Source organism: Schistocerca cancellata, chromosome 4 (genome assembly GCF_023864275.1).
Source record: "Schistocerca cancellata isolate TAMUIC-IGC-003103 chromosome 4, iqSchCanc2.1, whole genome shotgun sequence".
In the NCBI taxonomy this organism is placed as follows: domain Eukaryota; kingdom Metazoa; phylum Arthropoda; class Insecta; order Orthoptera; family Acrididae; genus Schistocerca; species Schistocerca cancellata.
In genome coordinates this window covers 805681674-805694902 of record NC_064629.1, presented here as the reverse complement: position 1 = coordinate 805694902, position 13229 = coordinate 805681674, and the positions used below count along the sequence as shown (strand labels likewise).

Sequence of the window (13229 nt, the reverse complement as noted above, 5' to 3'; positions counted from 1 at the left end):
ATTCCATGAATTTTTCTTATGTTTTGCATGGTAAATTTGTTAAATCTAAGTTTTCCGAAAGGATGTTTACAATCAGGCGTCTTTGGGAAGACCTTGGGTTTGCATCTGAAATAAAGTCCCATGCTTAAATGCGCAGAAGCAGTAAAGGGTGACACAGGGCCAGGAGCACCACATTACGGGTCTTTAAATGTAGCCTGAAGTCTGTACACACAGATAAAGTGAAAGAGATAGTTAGCACAATGAGCTGAGAAAATCAAGTGGCATATATAAAGAGTCATGATTAAACCACATAATTGGTAGAGCTGCCAACACCCCCTCCACCAGCGGTTGCTTAAAACCCTCCCCAATGGTCCTTGCTGGTACCTGTGAGATCGCCTGCATTTAACACAAATTTTCTTGAGGGTTACTGTGCACTATGCTCTTACATTGTTGCCAGGTAGCTAACAGTTTTGGTTTAGCACAAACTGTCCACTAAATTGGCCAGACTATGGCACTGTGTAGCAGAGAGCCCATATCATAGCATGAATTTATGGAGTTTATGTCATAACAGTTAGTTATGGTTTTCATTGCATAACATTGCTTTAATAATACTTTTTACTTTCTTACCTTTCCGTTTTGGAAACACTTCTCTTCCACCAAACAGCATGCCTCTTCCTTTTCCGGGAGGGAAAATCGCCCTCAGCCTCTTATCATATGCAACTACTACGATGGGTTTGACTTCTTGCAGAATTCCTACTATTTCAATAATTTCCACTTTGTTTGTACCATCTTCTGCATTTAACACAGTCTACAAAATCATTTTCTTAAAAAACACCCACATAAATGCGTCAACAAGCACCACGCTGATCAGCTGAACTGTGCTTGCCAGTATACATTTCAACAATTCATTGGCAGGGAGAGCTTCATTGTTGCATACACGTTCGCTACAGCACAGCCAACCTAACTCTGAATGAGAAAAATATTCCTTCTAATCAAAACAAACTGAAAGGTAGCTATGAATGTGTAGATTGGTAAGTCTGATGCCAGTTGGTGTGCTGTGCATCCAGACATGGCACAGCATCCGCCATACCTATTGAACATGCCAGGTATTGCAAATGTTGGACATTTAGCAGCTTTACACCCAAAGCCAACATGCAGTTAGCAGCATTTGCAACCAAACACAAATTTCTACATCCATTTTCAATGGTTCATAGCAGGTTTTGTACTCTGAAACCCATTCACTGGAAGCAATGGAATAGTTTTCCTATGGGGTAGGCCACTGGATCTGATGGGCTACTCATTCTATTCAGTGTATAATACATGGAAGAACTGGACCCTCTGCTAGGAACAGTATTTTCTACATAATGGAACAATGGAGAGGCTCATGTGATCATGAAAGCCAAAAAAGCCACTTCATTCTTGAAAAATTGGTTGCAAACCTATCTCAATGAGATCACTTTGCTGCAGAAATCTGGAAAATATTTGGAGCTTTCATTCAACAACTTTTTACACGTCTGAACAACCTCTCTGTAGGAGTCCTGATAGAATCCATAAAAACTCCACATGCTGTTTCCATTCAGATCCAGAAGTCTGTAGATTGTGCAGACAATGATAATGTCTCTTCATTGTATTCCAGAAGCTTCGTCTAGCTCCTCACAGTCACCCTATTTAAAAAAACAGATGCTTGCAAAATATCGGAACACATACATGATTGAACTGCTGACTTCCTCACACTAATAACCAAATATTTTGTTGTCAAGAGGCAGTACTATTTGTTACACCTTGAATAAGTGTGATTGGAATTACTGTTCACAGCACATATAAATGACAAGGTAAAGCTCATTCACAGCCTTCGAATCTGTTTATATTTGTATGTAGGGTGGTAAAGTAAATATAAAATTATCACAAAAATGCAGTAAAATTATTATGATCACTGCTTAGTGTAGACTGGCAGCTGACAACACAAACATATGTGTAATATCATGTGAGTGATCGTATGTGAAGACTCAATATGATTTGAGAACACAAATGGCAGTAGTCCTATAGTCATTCACAACCATCAATAACCAAGGATCATTGGTCCAGAGTGGTTTAAGGTGAAATGACCATATAAAGCTAGTGGTGTAGAAGACTATGCCACAGATTTACCAGAAGAATCTTAAGTGTAATTCATCAAACCAGGAATTCAGCTACAAAGATGTTACTTGACCAATTCATGTGCATTTCTCATCAATGGGGATACCTTACTACATAGGATTCGCAGAACAGAAAAGATCTGCAATTTCGTCCTCAGATTGTGTAGTCAAGTATCAAAAGTATGCACAACAAATACAGTACGAGAGATTGTAGCAAAAATTATGCCCTGGAGAACCTTAGAAACTTTATAGTCAGAGATAACACTCCAAATCGAGAAACATTACTTGTTCTTACTTGCACCTCTAATAATGATCAAGGAGGACAAAAAATTACAGAATTTGTAGTATATAATTTTTCTTCTCAAATACCACCTGCAAATCAGGCAGGAAAGGGAGGAGTATGGGGGGAGGATCATTCCAGTGCTCTATCTAACCTACGTTACACACAACATTACTTGAGACATACATATTTAGACGTAAGGTTACCTATTGTCTAATACCCCATCATTCCACTAAGATGACGTTCGTTGACAGACTCAAAGTGTGCTCACCTGGCGCTAACTCTCATTTCCTTTTTTTTTTCCCACACCACAAGATGGCAATATAGTAACACTTTACACATTTGCAACAAACAATTAGGCAGCAATAAAAACAAGAAAACTCAGCAAGACAGATCTGCTTCAAGAAAATTCAAATATAATGTACAGTTGCAAATATTTAACAACTGACAGAGACAAGTGTACTTAAGTTAGCAAGTTTAAATTTCTGGATATTTGGGACAGTGGTATTTGTAAAGATGAGTATACCATCATTACACAGTGTTGTACTATTTTGTATGTATTGTGTAACTAATTTTTTCACACAACTTAGTGGCATCTTTTGCCCACACAGCTTTACAATGTCCATGTAGACTACTGAATGCACATTACCTGTTTTCACAGCTCAGTGTTTGTATCCACATAGCCTGCCAATCAGGGACCACAAATTCCAATAATTTTGTCAAACCTCTGCAGAACACCAAAGAAAATTATTGGAACTTTACCCCCTACAATCCAGTCTAAGGTTGTGATTCCATTTTCTGCCTCATAAATGTTTGTTACCAAATGTTCCTACTATTTCATTTATGTACAGCTTGTTCACTTCGATTAGAATCTACAACTTATATTTTCCCATTCTACATTAATAGCATAATATTCTCATGCATCAAATCCCATGGAATAATTAATTTCATTACACAAATTGGTTATTTCTCCTACAAAAATAATCTCGTCGTCCTCTTAGTGTTTTCAAGACTCAAAATTACACAGCTCAAAGCTGTGTGCACCTCTTCACTCTACTAGGCTACTGTACCTACGGTGTGGGTGACAGGTCCACAGTAAATATAGTACAGTTTGTTGTGTCACTTATTTCTAACATACAAGACATACATTCAAAAAAGAAAGCTAAATTACTTACATATTTTAAGAAAAGAGATGCTGGAACTGCCTCCCTTTGTTGTTCAAGCATGTTCAACACCTGCCTAGGAAACTGCTCATTACACTCTGCAGTTCCCTCTGAGAAATGGCAGCAGTTTCCTGACGAATTTTAGTTTTAAGTTCAGCATCTAATGTGTGTGGATTTTGTTTGTACACACTCTTTGTTATTGGCCCCAGATAAAAATCGCCGGAGGTTAAATCAGGGGAACGAGAAGGTGATAACTATATTTTGAAACATGTCGCAAATTTCCTGTAATGAGACATTGGCTGTATGTGTTGTCACAGGGTCCTGCTGAAAGGTCATGAAAGCACATTCTCTCTCTGTTAATTGGAAAAAAAGCCACAAAAGGTTTTCCACATATCTTTCACTATTAATTGAGTCCTGGAAAAAACAGGGACTATTATTCCCTCACTGCCAATAGCACACTACTCTCCTGGTCAATCATCATGGGTCCCATTCAAAATATATTCACAAAAATGCAACCTTTATGCAGGGTCACCTGGTTAAGGTTTTGGACTGCAGTTATTTTATAGGGCTGTTCTCATTTACAGAGAGACGTCAAACTGATTTTCTAGGAGATGTTTCCAGAGCATGCCCAACATCATCAGGAGTGTCTTCTGTGAGCACTATACATGGTTCCATATGTTTCAAGTCAATAACACTTCCTGTTTTGTGAAATTTATTTTTCAACAAATGAATCTTACTCTGTTTAGGAACTTTGATATCTGCAAAATCCCCTTGGAAGGCTCCTTATTGCGCGCACTGATTCTGTATACACACATGAATCACATATGAATACTCTTTGGCAAATAGAATACTTGTATTTCACCGTTTCACTTTAAACGTTTTCATTCAATACACTGTATTGCATCACTTACATGTACTAGCTGCATAAACAAAGGCCTCACTTCCCACCAGTGCTACTGCCAGCTGGCTACCAGCCCAGTAACAAAATCCCCGCCAGGTGGTTGTGTTAAGGATTGATCACTCTCTCTAAGTAGGACAAGAGTGTGTTTAGGTTGGAACATATGAAGTCACCCTAAACTATCACTAGTGAGTGGCAACTGAACTATAGGTGGCTGACAGCCTTTAATTGAAATGTAATGTGCAGCCCACAGTTGGGTTCAACTTTGGGGCATGAAAGGTTAGCTTAGATTCCTTGCCAGAGATGCAGGGTTCAATGGTCTGTAGCTAACAAGGCCATGAAAGCATTTGTCTTAACCCAGGAAAATCATGGATAATCTCTATTTAGACAGCCAGAGGGCGATTGAAGCTGCCGAATTCCCAAATATAGAGTCCAGCTCTTACCAGGAAACACATTTTTTTTCTGCCAGCTGTTGGGTTATCAATTTTTATTCTTGTGATACCTCTTAACTGCTGTGGACACTATTACAAGAAACATGTATCTAATATTTCTGGCTTTTTAAGGAACTTTTATCAATTGCAGCATTGTTTGTGGCCACATGATCTGGAAAGAATTCTCAGTTATACACTTCACAGAAGGATGATGAATACATTTTACTCTAATTGTAGAAAGGCTGTGATCTGTTAGTGTTATTTCTTGCTATGCCTTGCAATATCACACAAGTGGTTAACAATACTATGATACACATTAATTGATTAACCGAGAGCCAAGATACGAAGTGATCAAGTAGTAAATACACTTATGTTTTCACTGCTTTCTGGAAAACGGTACCACAGATCGGGTATCTTCACCAACTGCATATCACTATAAAATGAGGATGTAACTCAAGAGCACATCCAAGATTAGAACATTTTCTGTTTCCTCAAGTGCTTGCAGCAGGTCTCTCATTCAGAATCTGGATTTTGATGTAATTTGCAAGAATATTCTGTCTGTCACTCATGTAAGAAGAAGAAATGTCTACTGGCAACAGTAAGATTGTGGCCTATCAAGACTGACTGTTCCACAATATTGCCACTCACTTTAGTTGGGATCCCTTGACATACTGTGAATATAAATTCTATGGCTTCAGGAGTGCCACATTCAATGTCAACGGCATGCAAAATATGAAACTGCCCATGCCGCTAGTGCCTTAGAGGTCAGATATATATTTCTCACTTGTCTATGCAGGATTGTACTGCCACATCACGTACCTTGAATCAGGAAATGGGTTTGTTTGCGGCAAGCCTAGTATCCACAACAATATTGTGATGATGACTGTAGAACCACCGACTGTTAACATGGCAACCATTGTTGCTGCTACCCTTAACACAACACACAATACATGCTGACTTATGACAACAGTGACACCACGTCTTTTTAGATAAGTCCTGGTTATTAACACATCAGCATGATAGATATATCAGTGGTTGGAAGCTCTGAAGAGAGAAACATTGTCTTCATACAGGCACACCGCCTGTCAGGACAGTATGAAGTGGCACCGAGTATATAACACCATCTCCTACACCGTGAACAGCTGGCCATTTGGACAGAAGACATCACATTTATCAAGTGTCAGGGCTACTGGCTCTGCCCTAATTTCAGTGTCTGCATGTCATCATCTTCAAATAAGGTAACGCAAGACAAAGTTGTCCATGCTGTCCTGACCTACCATAATACAGTGGGTGCTCAACTGTTGCCATGGCACACTTTTTCTCTACATCTCTTTCATTTTAAACATCTGATCACATTTGCCATGATACTAGCATGCCATCATTCGCTATACACTGAAATTTATGAACTTATCTGTACACCAAGTTCAGTTTGACTCTATAGCCGAGTTAAGAGCCACTGATGCTTGTGTGTTAAATTTAACACCCTCTTTACCATTAAATTATCTTCAGGTTTAATCATGTATTCTTCCTAATATACTGTAAATGGGCAATAAGCAACATTTTGTTACCTAGCATCCTTCCTGGTGTTGCAGTTTTAACTACAGTGTAGTAAGCACACTATCCACCTATACCCCTGTATCAGTGGGGAGTGAAAATTATTTCAAAAATCAAGGATAATAGGTTTTTGAAACAAAGAGAATAAGTTGAAATTTATGTGTTTCTAAATTGTGTCACGGACTACATATTTGTAAATAGAACAGTAAACAATAACTACCAATAACATTAACAAATTTTCTTTTATTAAATAATCTGGTACAGCTACGATGGCATCAGTTCCAGGCCTTTACATTCCCGTGCTATCCGAACACCGAGTGCAAACATGGCTACAGTCTTGATTAGTGACCTGTTAAAAAACAAAAGAAATTGTTACTCTACATGAAAAGTCAAATTTACTTGAAAGAGTTAATGACCATTACTCTTATTGACAACTAATTTACAAATCACAAAAGAGTTGGGCCAGGGCTGGTGGACCATTATAATTGAACAGAAAAGTTTAAAAGTGGCCTGCAAATTCCATTTAGAAATCACTGTTGTGTTTATCCATACAGAAAAAGTATCATAGCAATCTTCATGTTTGCAACAGAAACAAATTATTTTTGAATACACGCACTCAAGAAATATGAAATTCAGTTACAGCAGAGCCACATAAACAATCATTAAATAAATATTCAGGATAAAACACATTATTATTATCTGTATTGTACACATATTTTCATGTGTTGTAAACAACAAGTCATGTAAGATCTAAATTTTATGCAGAATATGCTACCGGTTGATTTATTAGTGCTGTCAAGGTATGTCATTCATCAGCACTACTTATCAAACAACCGAAAAGCTTTCTATAAAATAAAAAAGCCACTCACACTTCACTAGTACCAATAAGAAACATATCAAGTGCATTGTATGAGACAAACAAGGTGACAAAACTGACCATGAATACATCACACAGAATTATTGTGATCCAATACACTTCTGCATAAGCTTTGAGATTTTATTTACTTATAAAGGTTTATCAGATGTAGAGGTGTTACCACTGACACAGGAAAACCTCAAGCTGCAATACAGATCATACTGTCATCTTAAGGATGACTCCAAGGGAAGGTGGGTATGAGAGCATTACCCTACTTTAAGCCATATACACTTGAGCATGGCAGACTCCAAAAGAAAGCTACCAACAATGGCAGCAGACTTTTCCTTACTGGACCACAAAGACAATAGACACGGCCAAACACGTTGGTAGACAACTGTACGCTTGCTGAATTACAGCACACTACTAACTCGTCAACCAAAACAATTTTTATGCTTTTAGCAAGATTCTTGAAAGATCCATTAAGGACAATACATCCGCATTGCATCTTGATGCAAGTGGTTTGTATTTTGCATTGCTAAACAGGAAATAGCCATTTTATTAAAACTGTGTGACCACTTCATATTTCTTAATTACTGCACACCACTTCTAAAAAAAAGTGAAATGCAAATACAGAAGTCATGCCACGGCAGTTTAACAAATTTCAGCTCCTCCAATATAATTTACATTCTGAACTGGGGCTAAATTCTTTATTCCAGCTCAGAACAATGCTTGCTACCTTAAAATATGAACTGGGACAGTACCTACATAGTATCACACATCAAATAAAAAGAATTGTGACTGTGGAGACATCCCAGGTGTTCAATTGCCATAATCATATAATTACTGATACTGGGATGAGAAAGTAATTGTTATTTATAACGTTTTCACATACAGCTATGTAACATCACACCAATAAAGTTTTATTACGCAATTCACATCCCAACAACAATTCAAGTCACTCAATCTGTACATATTTCAGCGTTACTCAGATATAAAACAAGCAGTTCTACATCTCTAAAAGTTGTGTTCTTTCGAGTCACGATTATGAGACCCTGGCAGCCAACAAGTGTTATTCCAGGGTGACCCACATTCAAGCAAGGTTCTTCACTGCCGCAAGAAATAAGAGAAAATTACTTCCTATGTGAACAGGTACATCCATAGCCTGTTGCTACAATAACCCCACATCAAACACCATATATAACGAAATGAACACTAAGACCCGCTATACAATTTTTTATAACACACACTGCGTCTAAATACATCTTACAATAGAATTGTCAACAAGATACGTTTACAATTATCGTAATGGCATATAGCATGAAAATTTTAAACGAATTCAATATGTGAAAACATTATCAATGTGTTTCATGTGGAGGCAGTACCAGGAAATTTATACTGCCGTTCATTTACATTTAACCAATACATTCACCATAAAATAGATTTATTGTCATTTGGGCCATACATTAAGTTTCCTTCTAGGTCATTTATGCTGCTCTGGTCCTGAGATTAACTATTTTGTGGGTTGATAGATTGAGGGTTGAAGGACAAAGATAGTCATTTGAAATAACACAAGTAACTCTATGACATGTAAACATTTGTTTCAGTGATGTGATGCAGCGCACAATAAAATTCACCATGTGATACACTTACCATCTAAACGGATTATAATATAAACTTTTGATAAATTTCACTACAGGTCCTTGAGGTTTTCGTGAATCCGCCATTTTCTAATTTATTTTGTTTTCACCTCAACATCAGTAACTATGTGCTGTATGTACTTCGAAAGTCTCTGCGGAATAATAACAGCATATTACAAAACGGGCGTTAGACAAATCATTGGTACGATTTGTCCACTACAATACCACATAACTTACCCAACAACTACACAACACACGACCTCAACTTATTGAACTGCCCACCCAACTAGTAATTTGTTCAAATGGAAGACGTTCCACACCTTCGTAGAGACACAAATTTGCATTTCGATATACATTGAAAGTTGCACGTGAAACACCCCGATAGACGCCCGATACTGTTTCGATATGCCACATTTGCATTTTCTATGGACACGTTTTCGAACATAGTATTGAAGCAAATAATATGGTCGTCAACATAAAGCGGTAGATTTTAGTTCACAGACCATGGTTGACACACAGAGACTAGACAGAACAACGCTGAGAAAGGAAGTGGAATTCTTGTAGAAATCATTTGACACTATTAAATAAAAAATTAAAAGGTTAAATACTAATGATGCAGGATCATTTTTAAATAATTTTGGGATGAAAAAAATTAATTGTGGAAATCGTTTGTCACGCTATATATACACAAACATTTGACTTCAGTTCAAGCGTAAGGCCGATTCACGTTGGCCGTCACGTCTCGCGACGTCACGTCACCTTCAACTCTGGGTGTATTGCTGTATGCACACTGTCCATTACGTCACACCACCTCGATTCGCTTAGCCCAGTACCGAACTGTGAAAGTGAGGTTATGAGTTACTATTAGTGATACAAAAAGTGGGAATGTGATATCGGAATTGAGGAACTTCCTGTGTAACGTTAGTAAATGTCTTCCCTGAAAACTAACTAGAACAAAGAGTTTAGAACTCCACTTTTGATGGAAATATTATAGATATAATGACAAGAAACAGACCTGATATCATTGAGGAACTGCGTACTGAAACTGGTATCACTGACCATGATATGGTAATAGCAACAATGAATACCGAAACACGAAGACATCCAAAACAAGCAGAAAGATTTGTACATTCAGCAGCCTAGACAGAGAAACAATAGTACCATACCTCAACGAAGAACTTGAAACTTTTCGCTCAGGACAGGGGCATGTAGAAGAACTAGGGCTCAAGTTTAAAGGGATAGGCGATGATGCATTGGATAGATAAGTATCTAGCAAGACAATTCGCAATGAGAGAGACCCTTCACAGTATATGGTCACAGTAGAGAAACTTCTAAAGAAACACCCCGGATACTGCTGCATAATATGTAAAACGAAGAATAGGGCTATAGACAGAGATACTGAATGAAAAACGTTTGGTCAAGAAAGCAATGTGTAAAATTTCAGTGACTGCTGTAAAAGAATATTATCGAATGATCTTTAAGCAAAAACAGAAATGTTTAACTCTGTTTCCAAACGTTCCTCTGCAAAGGAAAACCCAAGAGTACTGCCCAAACTTAATCCTCGTACTACTAAAAAGATGAGTGAAATAGATACTAGAGTCAGTGGCGCTGAGATACAGTTGAAATCGTTAAAACAAAACAAAGTTCCAGAGTCCAATGGAATCACTATTAGATTCTCTACCCAACTCGCAGGTTAGTTACCCCCTCTGTTAACTATAATGCATTGTAGATCGCTCAAACAAAAAACTGTGCGTAGCAATTGCAAGAAAGCACAGGTCACACCGGCCTACAATAAGGGTAGCAGAAGTGATTCACAAAACTGCCGTCCAATGTCCTTGACATACATTTGTTGCAGAACTTTATTACATATTCTGAGAAAAAAACATAATGAAATATCTCGAACAGAAAGATGTAGACAAACAGATCAAAAACAATATTTTTAAGTCAATAAATAGAGCCCGTTTACCTTGTGTGTTATGATTTTTCACCCATATAACTAATAATGTCATAAACAACTGTACTTCTCTCATACATTAGAGCTGATTTTTCACTTAAAATGTTTTACGATGAAAATTACTCCATCATCTTATGTTCTTCTTCATATACAGTGTTGGTATCAGCTCTGTTCTGTCACTGTAAAACCTAAATAATTTTGCGCTTCGTTTGTGGAAGAACACTCATTGAAAAATTATCCTATGCACTTTTGTCAGTGGGCGTGAAAAACATTAGCTTGTATTATTACTTCTAAACCGTCAGCACTAGTAAGCAAGTCAAAGTGCAAAATTTTAAACGTAACCAAGGAAGACAGAGATGTGAAGCATGTGGCGGAAAGGCCAGATATATAACAGGCTGCCTAGAAGCACTCAGTTGCTGTGGTAACCATGACGTCACTGCTAGTAACAGAAGAGGGGGTATAAGCCGTCGTAGCTACGTACTTCAGCAGCCTGGGATGCCAATAGCTGCGGTGGTCTCTCTAGGTTTCTCTTATGTTAGTTGCCACATATGCAGTAGTAGTCCCATGTGCAGTTAATGTCGATGAAGCACTCCCTTGTACAGTTAATGATATAACGCTTGTTAGTGAAGATGTCATCACCACCTTACAGGAGCTGTATTTTTCAAGGAAGTGTGAAAGTGGACGACATAAAATTTTGAAGAAAGGACGTCCAACACTGACATTACACCTTCTTCAGAAAGATAATTTCAAAACACTTGCATTCCAAAGTTCATGGTATTAGCAGCACAAGTGCTAATAGTCCTACAAAAAGAAAATTATACTGCTGACCATGTTTGCTCTTAAGCACAAGAAAATCGACGATCTGAAAAATCTGTTTAGAGCATGCTTCTTCTAAAGAACATCTAAGTAGTTTTATTTCATACAAGGAACTATCAAAACATTCATAATTTTATTTATTCTATGCCAACACATATACAAAGATTAAAAAACCACTACACATCAACATTTAAGCCCAGCTCCCCAGCATAAAATAACACAAATGAAAACAGCTTTATATGGATATCAAGGTCTTTCAAGTAATTTATAACATCACTCGCTGTTGTAAGGAAATCTTTGAAAGGACCCTTGTAGACATCTGCCGGACATGTCGATACAACATGAGCAACTGTCTGTCATTCCACACCACAGTTACATGATGGTGATGAAGATTTGCGCCCCTTAGGGAAGAGTGTCTGCACATCGTCCATGGCCCGTTCGGATGCAGTCCAAGGTAGTCCAGACTGCCCGAGGCTGATCGAATCAGGCGGTTTCTCAGGATGCATGGCAGCTTCGTGCACTGTGGGGAACAGTTGCCAGCAGCGTTTACATTCGTCGATGGTATTGAATTCAGTTCCATGAGAGTCCTGGCTATCATGAGAGTGGGATTTCTCGATTTTAGTATTTTCCGCTCTCTAAGGAAGATATAATACATTATTGGAAGGTCGGTGTTATTAGCAATCTTCTGGCATTCAAGCAGTAGTGCGCTCTTCAGTCTGATATCAGGAGGTGGAATATAGGTAGCAAATATGTGGGAGTAGATCGTGTTGAGCCACTAACCATGCTCTTCTTAAGTTGTACATCTACTTTTTTACATGTGGACTACAAGCTGGTTGGCCACACTGTGCTCTGCTGCTGAGTATATCAAACTGAGTGCTGATATCTGGAGAATGTCTGCTGATAATATCCAATGAGAGCCACAGAGCTTATGGAGAACGTTTATTCTGGTTTTTAGCTTTGCAGATGGCTCCTTAAAAGAACGTGTCCCATGTAATGTGATTCCAAGATATTTTGGATGCATATTATGATGAATATTTGAATGTAGGCTTTCCCTGTGTATAATGCAGATGAAATCTTCTCCGTCTTCCATCGAGGTAGCTGCTTCGAAAATCCGCGACGTTTCGATCAGTGTCATTCTCATCACGTTCTGGCGAAGATGAAGTATTATGATAAAGTTTGTCTCCTTCAAAATAGACATCGAGGGCTTTGTGCCCCAATCTGTTAGACAGATGAAAACATGAAACCTCTGTTTTATTTCAGTTTCGTTGTAACATCCGTGTACAGAAATAGTGGCAGAAGATGTCTAGATCAGAATTTAGGATTTCTTCAGTTGTTTCAAAAGTTTTGTGTTGGGTAGCTATTGGCCAGTCGCCTGTATAGCAAAACTTTCTGGATTGTGTTGGAGGGATATCAGATTATCGAAATTAAACAAGAGAGGAGCAAGGATAGATCCCTCTGATAAGCCATTGTTCAATACTTTTGGGCAGCTAGTGTATTTTTCTGCATTTACAATAAATTTACTTCCA

The 13229-nt window shown here is 38.0% G+C and overlaps 1 long non-coding RNA gene across 1 annotated transcript; it reads right to left on the bottom strand.

Moving 5' to 3' along the window:
• Positions 1-6567: 6567 nt before the first annotated feature.
• Positions 6568-9327, bottom strand: LOC126183558 (uncharacterized). The gene is made up of 3 exons (XR_007536771.1): positions 9171-9327; positions 8947-9085; positions 6568-6789 (listed from the first exon to the last, which is right to left on the bottom strand). It is a non-coding gene; the product is annotated as an uncharacterized LOC126183558 (long non-coding RNA).
• Positions 9328-13229: the final 3902 nt, after the last annotated feature.